Raw genomic sequence first — 14296 nt, 5'->3', positions numbered from 1 at the left:
TGGCAACCCTACATCCTCATTTATAAAGTGGGACTGATTTGATGTTGTTATAAAGGTGACTTAGGACGCTTCTCCAGGTTTCCCAAAGAACTTATCTCAGCTGCTTGTGAAAGAACTCAGCAGGGTTTATTTACATATACAACTTGAGCCTTAGAGGCCCTAACAGAAACAGCGGCCATCTTAACAACTGCAACTCAGCTGCTTCTTCCAAGACACCACTAGATGGCAGATGACCTCTCCTCCAAACATTAACTGTTTCTTAACTGTATCATCCATTCTGACTTTTTACCCTAGTTGTCAGGATGTTCAATATGACTATACAGCACTTCGAACACATTATTATTATCATGCTATTGTAACAACTGTATAATTGAAGCTCATGACAGTTTTCTGAATCCACAAACATAATCATTTTCCTTTTTTAACCAACTGTCTTCAAAGACATTTGATACATCTTGCTATTTCTTCCGTGGACATGTGTAGAGACCGTGTGTGTGTGTGAGAGAGAGAGAGAGAGAGAAAGAGAGAGAAAGAGAGAGAAAGAGAGAGAAAGAGAGAAGCGCTATCAAATCACAGCTGAGTTATGGCTACTACCAGTTACAGGTTGGGAAATACTTGAAGCTTTGGGGGGTGGAGCCTGAGGAGGGAGGGATTTGGGGGCATAGAGTTCAACTTCCAAAGCAGTCATTTTCTCCAGGTAAACAGATTTCTGTCACCTGCAGATCAGTTGTAATACTGGGAGAGTGCTTTCAAGGCAAGTGGGCAGCAGAGGTGGTTTGCCATTGCCTTCCACTGCAAAGTCTTCCTTGGAGGTCTCCCTTCCTTCCAAGTACTGACCCTGCTTACCGTAGTTTCCAAGATCTGACGAGATCGGGCTGTACCACGCCGCCTTCATTCCTGGTAGAACCCATAGATGTAATTAAATTTCCCAGTCAAAGGAACTGAGCCGTAATGTGAAAGACTGTTGCATGGGTTCTCATGCCATATTCTTGGCAGCCTTAGTTGCCAATGAAAATGTTCAGCCAACCTGTCCAGGACAAAGACTTAACGGTACGATCCCAATCAGAGCTGTACCCTTCGAGGTCCATTGAAGTCAAATGGCTTCAGAAAGTTGTAACTCTGCTTAGGATCCCATTCTTAAGTTGGGCGATCTGGATCAGAGTGGAAGGAAGGAGGCGAGCCTTAAAAGTAGGACCCTCCTCCTGAAATTGGGAGTTGGTGGATTCACTGAGAGTTCTTGCAGTTCATTGTGCTCTGGGCTGTGTCAGAGCCCCTTCCCTCCATCCCACCCCATCTACTGTGAGATGCAGAAGATACTTGCCAGAACATCCAGAACCAGAACCAGGTCGACAGAGCCCCATGATTGCCGTGTCCACTTTCAACAATAGATATGACTCTTCTTTCAATTAAGAAGGGATGTGGAATGGAAACATTTTTTCCCCCCCCCAAAGGACAGTTTTATTTATTAAAGAGGTAAAGATATGCAATACAGTACAGTAGGCTACCCCGGGTGAAAGCATTTTTCTTACACTAATAGAGTTGTGAGAATGGAAAAATCATTACGGTCCTCAGCTCAAGGATCCCTGTAGTGGCAAACACTTGACCCCTCCAGTGCAGTGACACTCTCGTCAAAGCGGACTGAATTAAATTATTTGGAATTGCTAATGCCATGACAGATTAAGCCATGAATGGATTTTGATTGGTTTGTTTATATATATATATTTTTCTACAAGTGGAATGTTATTTTCTGGACCCTGTAGAGACGTGCGTGGTGCCAGTGTCCAATCGGCGTTAGAAAGCCCACCGCTCATCTGCAGAAACTCATTTCCTTGCTATCAGCTAGTACAAGACTGCAAAAGCCTGCCAATATTTTTCACTCTTTATGTCCTGTGTGGCCAGAGAATAATTTCTTGAACTGCTCCACGCAGAGGGCGAGAGACAAGCACGACGGGATTGATGGAAAATCTTTCTTCATTGTAGTCAGAGAAAGGAAGCAAATGAACTCTTTTAGTGTTATTCAGCTATTCCTTTCATTGTGGTCGCTTCCCAGTCTGTTGGGCTGAAAGCGTACTTGACAGTTCATCAACCTATCAATGCATATCCTGGGGAGGGTAGCGGGGGCCGATTGTAGCCCTGATCCAGCAGCTCTCATATGCACGCGGTTGCATATAATGTGCACGCAGAACTCACAGGCAAGTGGTAGATTTGCCAAGCATCTGAATTATTTTAAATGACTGCATACAGGCCTAACCCCCCCCAAAAAAAGATACCCAATCCCTAAACACCAGCCTAAAATAGTTTTCTGCAGGACAGCTTCTTCCTGTAGTGACAGGGCTGTGTATAAACTGCTGGGGGTTTTATTGATGGACGTGGACAGAAACACCAAGGTTTTTGTTGTTCAGTCGCACAGTCGAGTCCGACTCTTCGCGACCCCATGGACCAGCTCCCACCAGGCCCTCCTGTCTTCCGCCGTCCTCTGAAGTTGGCGCAATTTCATGTTCGTTGCATCGATGACACTGTCTAACCATCTCATCCTTTGCCGTCCCTGTCTTCTTTGACCTTCACCAAGGACTGGCCCCCATAAAAAAAGAAGAATATTTAACCCATATTCAACACTGGACATTTAGAGGTCAGGACTGAAATGATGGGTCATTCGGCACAGTATTCCATCATTATTCCCTCTGAACTCTAGCAGTTGAGAATGTTAGTCGCTCTTTATAAATGCCATACAGCCCACGTTCCAAAGTGGCCATTAAACTGATTTCTGTTGCCTGGAGATTAGTTGTAACTCCAGGAGATCTCCAGGCCCCACCTGGAGGCTGGCAACCCTAATGTGTACATATTTTTTTCCCTCTCTCCCCCCTCCACATGCTTTTGGGGGTGGTTCTATATCCAGAGAGAACTCTGTGCATGTATACTGGTAATTGATTCTGCACCTGCATTCAAAGGAATGTGAGTAGCCTCACACCATATTCCTGTACTCCCACTTTAAATGCAGGTGTTCTACCCATATCGACCATCTGAACCATATGCGCTCATACAGGAAGAAAAAACTTGCTCTTCTGTCAGCACTCTTAACACCCCAAAACAACTCCACCTCTCGGACCAGATGGCATCTCGCCACGCTTGAGATATTGATCCCATTTGCTGAAACAAGACACGGCTCACTTTTTGGCTTTGTGCCTACTTTGAATGCCCACAGCTACATGAGGTGCCGTGTTCCAGAATTTCTAGGATTCCCCAGCAAGCAGGCATTTGGGATTTTCTCACGTACACGTCCCCCAAAGCGCCATAGCCATGTAGGGGATGGGGGGGGGAGCAGTGCGCATTCCAAAGCTCCAGGTGAACCAAAGAGTCCCAAAAGCCCTTTTGTCCACAAAGCATGGGTTTTGATTATATTTTTAAAAAACTGAAAAGTATGCAGACGGAGAGTGATTCAGAAAAGCATACTTTATTCAGACAGGAACAAGACACCTTGGCCGGCTTGCTGGCCGGCTTATATTTCCTCAAAACCCACCACCACAACACCCCCCCCCTTCCCGATAGGCTATTTACAGTAACCGAGAGACCTACTGGCCTCATGGTCTGGGACCTACCCCTCTGATAGGGCGGGCCAGGATCCTCCTGGCCCATTGTCTTTAGGCGCGAAGCTTGAGGTTTGTCCCTGGGCAAGTCCGGACATGCCCGGCCATGTCAGGGCTGGATACACTACAAAAACCATCCAGCCCATCTCTTCATAATCATTCAGAGATGAATTATGAAAACAGGGATCTTCAGGTCAGCCTTAATGGAAGCCTTTACAAGGTCACAAGAGGCTTAAGTGGACGGGGAACAGTGAGGTATACATGCAAAGTTTAAACTAACGGTGTTCATTCCTTGGCATTGTTGTTCTTAGCCTGGCCTGGCAGTCCTCTCTTCATGAAAGACAGATCAGTCAACCTAACCTGTCAGGTCTGAAACCATGCTTTACTTTGCCGCACCAGAAGGCAGCCATGCAATAACCATTTGCCATAAATAACAGCTTGGATTTGAAATATAAACTGTGTGCCCTTTTAAAAAGCAGGAAGTCTTGGCACAGCTCCCAATGGTGATGGGGGGGTATGAAATTGGGAAATGGGGGAGAATGTCTGCACATAATGAAGCATAGTACAAAGCAGGGTTGTCTGTGCTTCGCTTCTTGAATTCCATTTGCAGATTAGAAAATGTCTTCTGATTAATGCCTTTTGGGTCTTAAAGCTCTCAGTTTATTAAAGCAATGAACAGCTGCATTTGAATGGGATTATTTGAATTGTGTAACTGAATTAATGACAATTACCATTTTGCATTTATTTCCATTTTCATTCACTCCTTAGTTTTGCCTTTGTTTTTCTACTGAATTAATTTTTAAATCTTAATGATGTTGAGGCACTGCTTAAATGCCTTTCTTTCATTTATTGATCTCTGACCGTAAAGCTCAGAATGAGTGCTAATATTTAGAGGCAAAATATTTGACTATTTAGGGAACAGCGCGTCCAACCATAAACATTAATTTCAGTGGGGACAGCATGTGGAACCTGTACCTTTGGAATCAATGGGATTTACATTTTCCTCCATGGCATAGTTCTAAAAAAAAATATTCCTTTATTTGTTGTTGTTGTTGTTGTTCAGTCGCACAGTCGAGTCCGACTCTTCGCGACCCCATGGACCAGATCACGCCAGGCCTTCCTGTCTTCCGCCGTCCTCTGACGTTGGCTCAATTTCATGTTCGTTGCATCTATGACACTGTCTAACCATCTCATCCTTTGCCGTCCCCGTCTTCTTTGACCTTCAGTCTTTCCCAGCATCAGGGTCTTCTCCAGTGAGTGCTCCCTTCTCATTTGGTGGCCAAAGTATTTGAGCTTCAGTTTCATTATCTGGCCTTCCAGGGAACAGTCAGGGTTGATTTCTTTTAGGATTGACTGATTTGATCTTCTTGCAGTCCAAGGGACTCTCAAGAGTCTTCTCCAGCACCATAGTTCAAAAGAATCTATTCTTCAGCGCTCGGCCTTCCTTATTTGTACCTTCCTTTATTTGTACCTGCCCGAAAAGAACCTCCGGCCTTCCTTATTTGTACCTTCCTTTATTTCTACCTGCCCGAAAAAAACCTCCTTATCACTGGTCATGTTCACACGGGCAGTTTGATCTATTTCCTTATGAGTTTAATAATAATAATACTTTCAATTTATTGATCGCTTTTTCCCACTCATGCGGGCTCAGAGCGATTTACAGTTACTCAGAGACAATGGACTAACAATATATTTCTGGGGGATAGGGAAGACAACATACAGTATTTAATCACACACACATTGTAGCTGGTCGGAGGATCCATCTGCAGGCACGATCAAACAGAAAGTGCACGATCAAACAGAAACATCTGTCTGTCGATCCCCAGTCATCCAAGTCCCCTTCCCCTTGCTGCGTGTTTCTTTGATACCTGAGAAAGTCCGGTCTTGTTGGACAAGCTGGTTCCAAAACAGATTTCCTGCTGTCTGATCGCACTCTTGCGCACCCAAGCCATCAGGCAGGCCTCACTGATCTCTTGATTAGAGGGAGGACGGCAGTGAACTCCATATCCCAGCATTCTCAGCAAGCACTTGTGCAATTGCTCAGAGGGCAAACTTGTAAAGAAAATGGCTGACAGCCCCACAAATTACATATCCCAGCAGGCTCATCCGTGCTTGTGGGCATGCTCCAAGGACCAACTTTTCGAAAAAATGGCCGATGGGCTGACTTCATGCCTGCTGCCATCTGGTCGCTCCAGGGTCAGTAGAAGCGCTTTGAAGTGCACTGAAAGGAGTGAGTCTGATCACGATTCTCTGGCACAAAATAATCTGGCTCAGTTAGAGGTGGGGCAACAGTGGATTGAAGTGCCCATCTGAACGTGACCTTTGTGTCATAGCTACGCTAAGGTACAGTGGTCCAAATTGTCTTCTGTTTGGACTGATAGTCAAACATTTTGGCTTGGATGGATCCCACCTAGAATTTCTGTGGGTGCAAATGGGGTGTTGCTGATTTGCCCCTCCATAGCAGCTCACCTTCCCCCACACATGAAATACTGCTCGTTGGGGACAAGGGACCACAGGAATGGCTTGAAGGGGAACTGGGGGGAGGTCTAGGGGTTCCAAACTCCAGGAATTTCAACCGATCTTCAAGTGTCAGAGATCAGTTCCCCTGTAGGAAATGACAGCTTTGGAGGGTGAACTCTATGGCATTATACCCTGCTGAGGTCTGTGTACTCCCCAGGCTCCACCCCAAAATCTCCAGGAATTCCCCAACTTAGAGTTCTTGCTAGTTCTCCCACAGGAGGAGGGAATCAGCAAAAATCATACACAAAGAACTTGGGTTGCCAGGTCCCCCCTTTCCACCATTGAACTCCTGGAGATTTGGGGATGGAGCCGAGAGAGAACAGGGATCTCAGTGCGGTACAATGCCATAGACTCTACCTCCTAAAGCATCCATTTTCTCCAGGGGAACTGAACTCTGCAGTCTGGAGATGAGCTGTAATTCCGGGGGATCCCCTGGTCCCACCTGGAGGCTGGCATCCCTGCAGCCATGGAAATTCTAGGTTGATCCCAAGCCATTGAATACCCCTTTTCAAAGCAACAGAGGCCCCGGTCACATGGGCCGGATAACGCGGGGTGGAGGCGTGGCTGTTCGCCCCGGAGCAAAATAAAGCACGGTAGCCCGATCACACGGTCCCCCAAGGCTTCACGCTTAGGCTGTTACCTGGCAATCACATGGCGATGCTGGAGCGTGGCAAAGAAGCGGTGCGGCAAGCATTTCACATTTGTGCACATGCGCAGTTCCGCGGAGCAACACTGCTTTCAGTTACATGTTTGTGTGCATGCATTTACGAAAAACATCCGGTTTGCGACAGGACGTGGATGGGTGCCGGATGCCACGGGATACTAGCGCTCCTGCGATCAGAAGCCCACCCCTGCCCCACGTTTTCCAGATACTGGTGCACTTTCCGAGGTACTTTTTTACCGTGCGTCTTTGGTGGGACACCATGGGTTGGCCATGGGTGCGCTACGCTTCCCAGATCACACCCCAAAAATCCGCCTGACATTCGTGTCTTTAGCGTGGCAAATCCTCCGTGTGAACAGGGCCAAAGCCAGTTTAAGCAAGATTTGAGATGCACGAAGAAAAGAAAAGCATTTTCTTGTACTGGCTTCACATGCTGAGCAACCACGCCACTGCTGTGTGGGTAGTGGGCAGAGCATAGACCAAGAATGCCTTTCGTCATGAGATGCTGGAGCCCATGAAATCTGATCAGGGTCTTTGCCATTTTTTTTTTTAACAAAACCAGCTCTCTGTTTCCCCTGAGCCTGCCCTGCAAATAAGTATTCCTTCTTAGTATCCTTTCCACACTGCTCCAGATTTGTATATTGATTCTGAGGGGCTTATATATCACTTTGGAAAGAAAACGAAGAAATTATGTGCAAGAGGGAACAGGGCTCTTTTCTGCAGTCTTTTCGTTTCCCCAAGCCAATAGAGGAGAAGTTGGCTTAGGGCCCAGTGTACTCATAGATGCCCCATAATTCAGCATTAGTTTTACAGTTTCCCATTAAAACATCTCTAATCTTCCACATGTATAATAAGTCAGTGTTGTGAGACTTCATCCATTTTTCTTTCAAGAGGAGAAATGTCGCCCGGTGATTTACCAGTCACAAAAACCGCACTGGAGGGGTGGGGACAAAACACAGAGAAACGGCCTGTGCTTTCTTTGTGGCATAGAGGTGAGGATCGGCTGCAGTTCCTAGGAAAGAAAGAAAACCAGTATGCTTCTCTGCAATATGGCTCTACCCTTTAACTTACTAGGAAATGTGCAACTGAGCAGTTTTTATGCATCAACATTTTAAAATTCAGCATGAAATTTTTAAAGGACCTTTGGGTGTTACTTTCTCCTCCCATTCTTAGCAGACTGGCTCAACATTTTTTGTAGCAATGGACAAATTGGTGTAGTAGTTAAGTGTGCGGACTCTAATCTGGGAGAACCGGGTTTGATTCCCCACTCCTCCACTCGCAGCTGCTGGGTGACCTTGCGCAAGCCATAGTTCTGTCAGAGGTGTTCTTGAAAAAGAGCAGTTTCTCTCAGACCTCTCTCAGCCCCACCTACCTCACAGGGTGTCGGTTGTGGGGAGGGGAAGGGAAAGGAGATTGTAAGCCGCTCTGAGACTCCAAGTGAAGGGCAGGGTATAAATCCAATCTCTTTTCTTCTTCTTCTTCTCTTCAAATTAAAATCCCCCTTGCCGAGTTTTCTTATGTGATGAGCAGCATAAAAATAACCTAAAAATCCCCCTTGCCGAGTTTTCTTATGTGCTGAGCAGCATAACAATAACCTACTAACACTGCAATCCTAAATAGAATTATACACTGAGAGATTTATACATTGATTTCAGTGGACTTAGGTGGAAGTCTGTTTAGGACTGCATGCAGGAAGTAGCTACAAGCATAGACAGCCTCAAGAGGGGACTGGATAAACATATGGAGCAGAGGTCCATCTGTGGCTATTAGCCACAAGGTATAGAGGGAACTCTGGGGCAGTGGTGCTCTGTATTCTTGGTCCTTTGGGGGACAATAGTGGGAGGGCTTCTGGAGTTCTGGCCCTGCTGGTGGAGCTCCTGATGGCACCTGGGTTTTGGGCACTGTGTGACACAGAGTGTCGGGCTGGATGGGCCCTTGGCCTGATCCAACATGGCTCCTCTAATGTTCTTATGATCAAGTATTGAATGGGATACTGTTTTCTGATACTCTTTTTGAATGTCTGCCATTTCTGTACTGCCTTTCCCGGATGCACCAAAGACCAAAACATTCTCCATTGCCCACTATGGAATTACCAAGTTATTAAGGATACTTCTTTAACCATCTCAGCTGAATCTATCCAACCCGAAAAACAGGAAGCCAGCATGCTCTCAAGCTTTTTCTAAGACACTTACAAAGTTCGCAGTTCAATCCTACGCAGAATTATTCCAATGTAAGCCCACTGAAATCAATGACCTTAGACTGGATAAGTTCGCAGTTCAATCCTACGCAGAATTAATCCAATGTAAGCCCACTGAAATCAATGGACTGGAATAATTCTGCATAGGCTTTACCCTGTTAGGCAGATGCCCCTGAATTTTGGCATCCCAAACAATTGCTTGGCGGTGGAAAGCTCCATCAAGTTGCAGCTGACTTATGGCGAACCCAACAGGGTTTTCAGGGCAAGAGACAAAGGTAGGTTTTGGACAAAACTATGGTTTTGGGGAGCCTCAAAACCATAGAGTTTGTCCCAAACCTAGAGCATCACCCCTGTTGTCAGAAATGTGATGACATCACTCCCAGGTGATGTCATTGCGCCAGCACCAGCGGTGCCGGGAGGGGGCTTCTCAGGGGTGGGACTTCCCTCTCTGGCCAGCTGGGCCATGGCAGATCGGGGACACCGAAATTGGGATATTCCCCTACACCCACCAGGGGAATGGCAACTCCTAACACCACCCAAAAATGGCTGCTACAGGAGACAGAGCCAAATGCAATGCCTCCTTCTCTATTTTGCAGCCATGGGTAACCCTTTCATTTGAATGAGGGGAGCCAGCAACAAGCCCTGCCTTACAATGGCTACGCTCATGTTCTGAAAAGTTTGGCGTGTGCCAAGGCAAGTGTTGGCAGGCACTATGATGCCCTTGGTCTACTCAGACTGGCAGCAGCTCTCCAGGGCCTCAGGTAAAGGTCTTTTACATCACCTGGCCTGCCTAGTCCTTTTAAGTGGAGATGTCAGGGATTGAACTTGGAACCTTCTACGTGTCAGGCAGAGAGTTTTCCACTGAGCCACAGCCATTCCCCTGATGAACTGTGGTGCCCAGTTGCAATCTGAGCATTCCTCTATCCTTTCCTTTGCAAAATTCCAGCTCAGCACTGGTAACAGGTATGGGTTCCTAGCATTTGGGTCAATGCAGTACATGAAGCTGCAAAGATTTGCCGTTCCGATGCGTGCTCGAAACAATGTGTGTCTGTACCATCCAGCGTGTACTCGTGCAACCGTAAGCATGTGTATTCAGAAGTAAATCCCACCGAGCTGAATGAGTCTTACTTCCTATTAAGTATGCTCGGGATTGCAGCCTTAGAATCCAAATCCCAAGGCTCGCACTTTTTCAGCATTTCTGCAAAAGGTGGTCGAAGCTTTGAGTACAAAGCAGAATATTATTGGCATTCAGTCTAGTACAGAGGTCAACGGGAGCTCTGCGTTTGGAGGGATGAATGTTCTTTTTTTAATATAGAGAAGAAGGAGCCTGCTGCCTGAATGCGCTTTGAGGTTAGAGTGATAGGCAGCGTATTTTTATGTGGGTTTTTTTTTTATAATGAATTTGCTGGCGAGGTCAAAGGCGGCTAGAGGTGCCCTGTAAATACAGTAGCATACACATCGCCGCCCACTTTCGATTGTACATAATGTAATGCTCTGAGTGTGGCGCCCGCCGTGTAATTAGACAAACGAGCTCGTGTAACCCCAGCAGAGCCATCAAATACATCTTCCGACAGACGGCATCCAGCTGCATTCTGTAGAAAGCACCGAGCATAAAGCATGGCTTGTACCTGTACATCGTGGCAGGAATCCAATATTTATCCCCTGTTTGTATTGCAAGGAAATGGGGGTCCTTGGGGGTCAGAGAGAACAGCTGCTTTAATTATAAGATCCCACTATATCACATCAAAGTTTCCGCCGGCTTGTGCAAAACTCCAGAATGTACCCGGCGGGTTCATTTCGATCAGCTTTCATTTTTTCTGATGGAGAAGTCCATGTAAGAATTGTCTCGCAAATTATCTGTTTTGGGTTTCAAGATAAAAGGGACATTTTCTTCTGTGCTGCGTGAGGCAATAGTCTATATAGCATCTAATATTAATGTAATTTTCAAACCCATCTGCTTTTTTCTTCTGTTTTTTTTCTTTTTGCTTCTTCTTAGATAAGTATAACCGGAGACTGGTTTTCTGGATAAAGTTTTCTACCTTTTTCTGTCTGTTACTGTTGGAGCCTGATGGCCCTTATGAAGGTAGAAAGGTGGGATATAGGTTTTGTAAACAATAGTAATCGTATGTGAAGGGGCTGTGTATGTTGTTGTTGTAGCCCTCTCCAGGGGCCCATTGTGCCCACTAGTCCCTCTCAGGCCACCCCAATCTCTCACCATGCATTGCAGCACAATTCTAGGAAAGTCTACTGAGAATCCTACTTGAGTCTCCTCAGGGAGACTTCTTCTCAGGAAAGTATTCTTGAGATTCCACTCTTACAGACTGAGACTGTATTTTGTTGTTGTTCAGTCGCACAGTTGAGTTCAACTCTTCATGACCCCTTGGACCACATCACGCCCGGCCCTCCTGTCTTCCACCATCCTCTGGAGTTTGCTTAATTTCATGTCCGTTGTATCGACAACACTGTCTAACCGTCTCATCCTTTGCCGTCCCCTTCTTCTTTGACCTTCAGTCTTTCCCAGCATCAGGGTCTTCTCCAGTGAGTGCTCCCTTCTCATTTGGTGGTCAAAGTATTTGAGCTTCAGCTTCAGTATCTGGTCTTCCAGGGAACAGTCAAGGTTGATTTCAGCCAAGTATGTGTTACAGTGAAACGTGAGCTGCTAGGGACTGTGTGCCAGTGTAGCACCGACCTTGGACAGGGAGTCTGCAGTTCACATCTCTGTTCGGCCATGAAATGTGTCAGGTGGCCTTCGGCCAATTCCTATCAGGTAGCCTAACACACTTCCTAAGGCTGTTATAAAAATAAATGGGATAATACCATGGGGTATTCTACCTGAGGCTGCTTGGAGGAAAGCTTGGAAATAAATGTAAGGAAATAAATAATATTGTGTAGTCTCTCACACATTATAGAGAAGCAAATGATCATTGGTTACTACCAGAACCAGTCCTGGTACACTGGTGCATGTTGCATATAACTGGGTGGATCTAACCATCCAAGGAGCCCGCCTCTAGGCTAAGGAATCTCTGCTCAATTTAAGCAGCTCTCCCACCGAAGGAAGAACCACTTTGGCTGGAGGAAGTTTCAGGTGGGTAGCCATCTTAGTCTGTAGTAGTGGAACAAGTAGATTACCTTAAGGAGCTCCTCCTCCATCATCATCATCATTTTGACTTATTAATTGCCCCATCCCAGCTTTTACAACAGAGGCACAAAGACATAAAGAATTCAACATTAAGAATTCAAAATAACAACATTAGAATAACACATTTTTAAAAACCAAAGTAAAAGAAGTCCCAGATGGCATCCTTAGAAATTTCATCCCGGTTCTAGACTGCCCGGCCACTTTCTGGGCAGAGGGAGAGGGAACACGAGACCAGAATTAAAGGAAGGGGGAGAGGAAGAGGGTGCCGGACACGAGAGAATGCCGCCGCTATCCTCAACCAAAAGCCTGGCAGAACGTCTCTGCCTTGCAGACCCCGTGCATAAGACCCCGCAGGGCCCTGGTGGTATTTGGCAGAGGGTTCCGCCAGGCCAGGGCCACTCACTCCAGTCATCTTCCGAGGCCCCGCTTCAGTTGCCCCCTGTCACCATCTGAGGCTAGATGGGTGGCAACCAGTGTTCCCTCTAAGCTGAGTTAGTGTGAGCTAGCTCACAGTTTTTTAAGGCTCCAGCACACCCATTTTTGTCTTAGCTCAGGAAGGATGTGGCTCCAGAGCAACCTTAATTTATGCAGCAGCCAAATCGCTCGCTCACAACTTGAATGCCAGGAGCTCACAAAGTAGAATTTTTGCTCATGAGACTCCACAGCTTAGAGGGAGCATTGGTGGCAACCCAGGAGAGAGTAGGGTTGCCAGGTCCTGGTCCATCTTCGTCCCCGGCAGGGTACTTTCGGGGGTGTTCCCAATGTGATGACGGGGTGGGGGCAGGACGTTCCTGCCAGCTGCATGCACTTTAAGATAGGGGTAGGATCCACCCCAGTGAGTGGTTTAGGTGTCCACATAAAAGGTTTGCATGTACACCGCAGTATGAGACACAAGTGGGACAATGGTTAATTTCACACGCGTTGGATAATGCACTTTCAATGTGCTTTAGCAATCCTTTGCAGCTGAATTTTCCTGTGCGAGGCAGGAAAATCTACTTTCTACGGTGCACTGGAAGTGTCTTATCCAACCTGTGGGAAATTAGCCAGTGCATACCTTAAGGCATGTATACTTGACTTAACCTTTGGTAAGACTTAAGTGTCTTCAGTATCTCCTTGCTCACCCTTTCTCTTGCTAGTAGTACATTTTAGTGGCCTCATGTTTTTGCCAGCCGTGCAGCAATGCGCTTCATTCTCCTGTACGGGAGACATGCCTTGTGTCCGTTGTCCATCCACAAGATGGAGGCTTTGACCATGGCTCAGTGGCAGAGCAACTGCTTTGTGCCTGTGGCTTCAATCTCCAGCATTTCCAGTTTGTAAGGATCAAGTATGTGAAAGACCTCTGCCTGAGACCCTGGAGATCCAATGTCAGAGTAGACAGTACTGACAGTGGTCTGAAGGACCTCTTCCTGTGACCATGGAGAGCTCTGCCAGTCAGAATAGACAAGTCAAGTTTATTCAAGCTTAGCAGCCCATAGGCCATACACAATAAAACACAACTGAAGAATTAATAATCACAGTAAAGCAGAAGCTTGCCACATCCACAACGCAGCTTTTGCAGAAGCTACTAAAAAATAATCTTAATCTTGAAAGTATCAGAAGTGGCCGAATACTTTACCCGCCGTTTTCTAAGAAATCTCTCTCTGGCTATTGCCTACTTTGGACAATAGGAAAAGGTGTGGGACAATGAATGAACCACTGCCAAAGGGCAATCACAAAAGCGCTGAAGGCATTTTGAGGAAACGGCCCTTCATCCGGGCTATTGGCAGCGCATTACGACGTGTGATCATATATGACCGCCTCAATTTTGGAACTGCCAGCATATTGAGATAATGAGGCGGCTCAGATTGGGCTGGGTACTTGATTCCCAGATGAAGTGGGGGACATTTCCGTCTCGCTTCTTTTTGGAGGGAGTCCCAGTCCTGTTTGAGCAATTTCTCTTTGAATAATGTTTGTCTTCTTTCTGTTAAATTACTTGGCTTCCATAGGCCCAGTCAATTAATTTCCATACCCACAGCTCTATTCCACAGTCAGAATAAACAATACTGACATGGATAGATCAGGGGTATGATGAATCTGTTGTAGTATACTGGGGGTGGACCATGGCTGAGTGGTAGAGTATCTGCTTGGCATGCAGAAGGTCCAAGGGTGTGACTGCAATAAAGAAGGCCAATGCTATGCTGGGGATTATTAGGAAG

General features: G+C 46.3%; 1 protein-coding gene across 1 annotated transcript in view; it reads left to right on the top strand.

Moving 5' to 3' along the window:
- GPC6 (glypican 6) overlaps positions 1 to 14296 on the top strand; it is an 854380-nt gene that overhangs the window by 749029 nt on the left and 91055 nt on the right. The window lies entirely within an intron of this gene.

Source organism: Gekko japonicus, unplaced genomic scaffold, assembly GCF_001447785.1.
Source record: "Gekko japonicus isolate JY-2015 unplaced genomic scaffold, Gekko_japonicus_V1.1 scaffold352, whole genome shotgun sequence".
Lineage (NCBI taxonomy): Eukaryota > Metazoa > Chordata > Lepidosauria > Squamata > Gekkonidae > Gekko > Gekko japonicus.
Note: the sequence above shows the minus strand (reverse complement) of the source record. Positions and strands in the feature narration are given on the sequence as shown.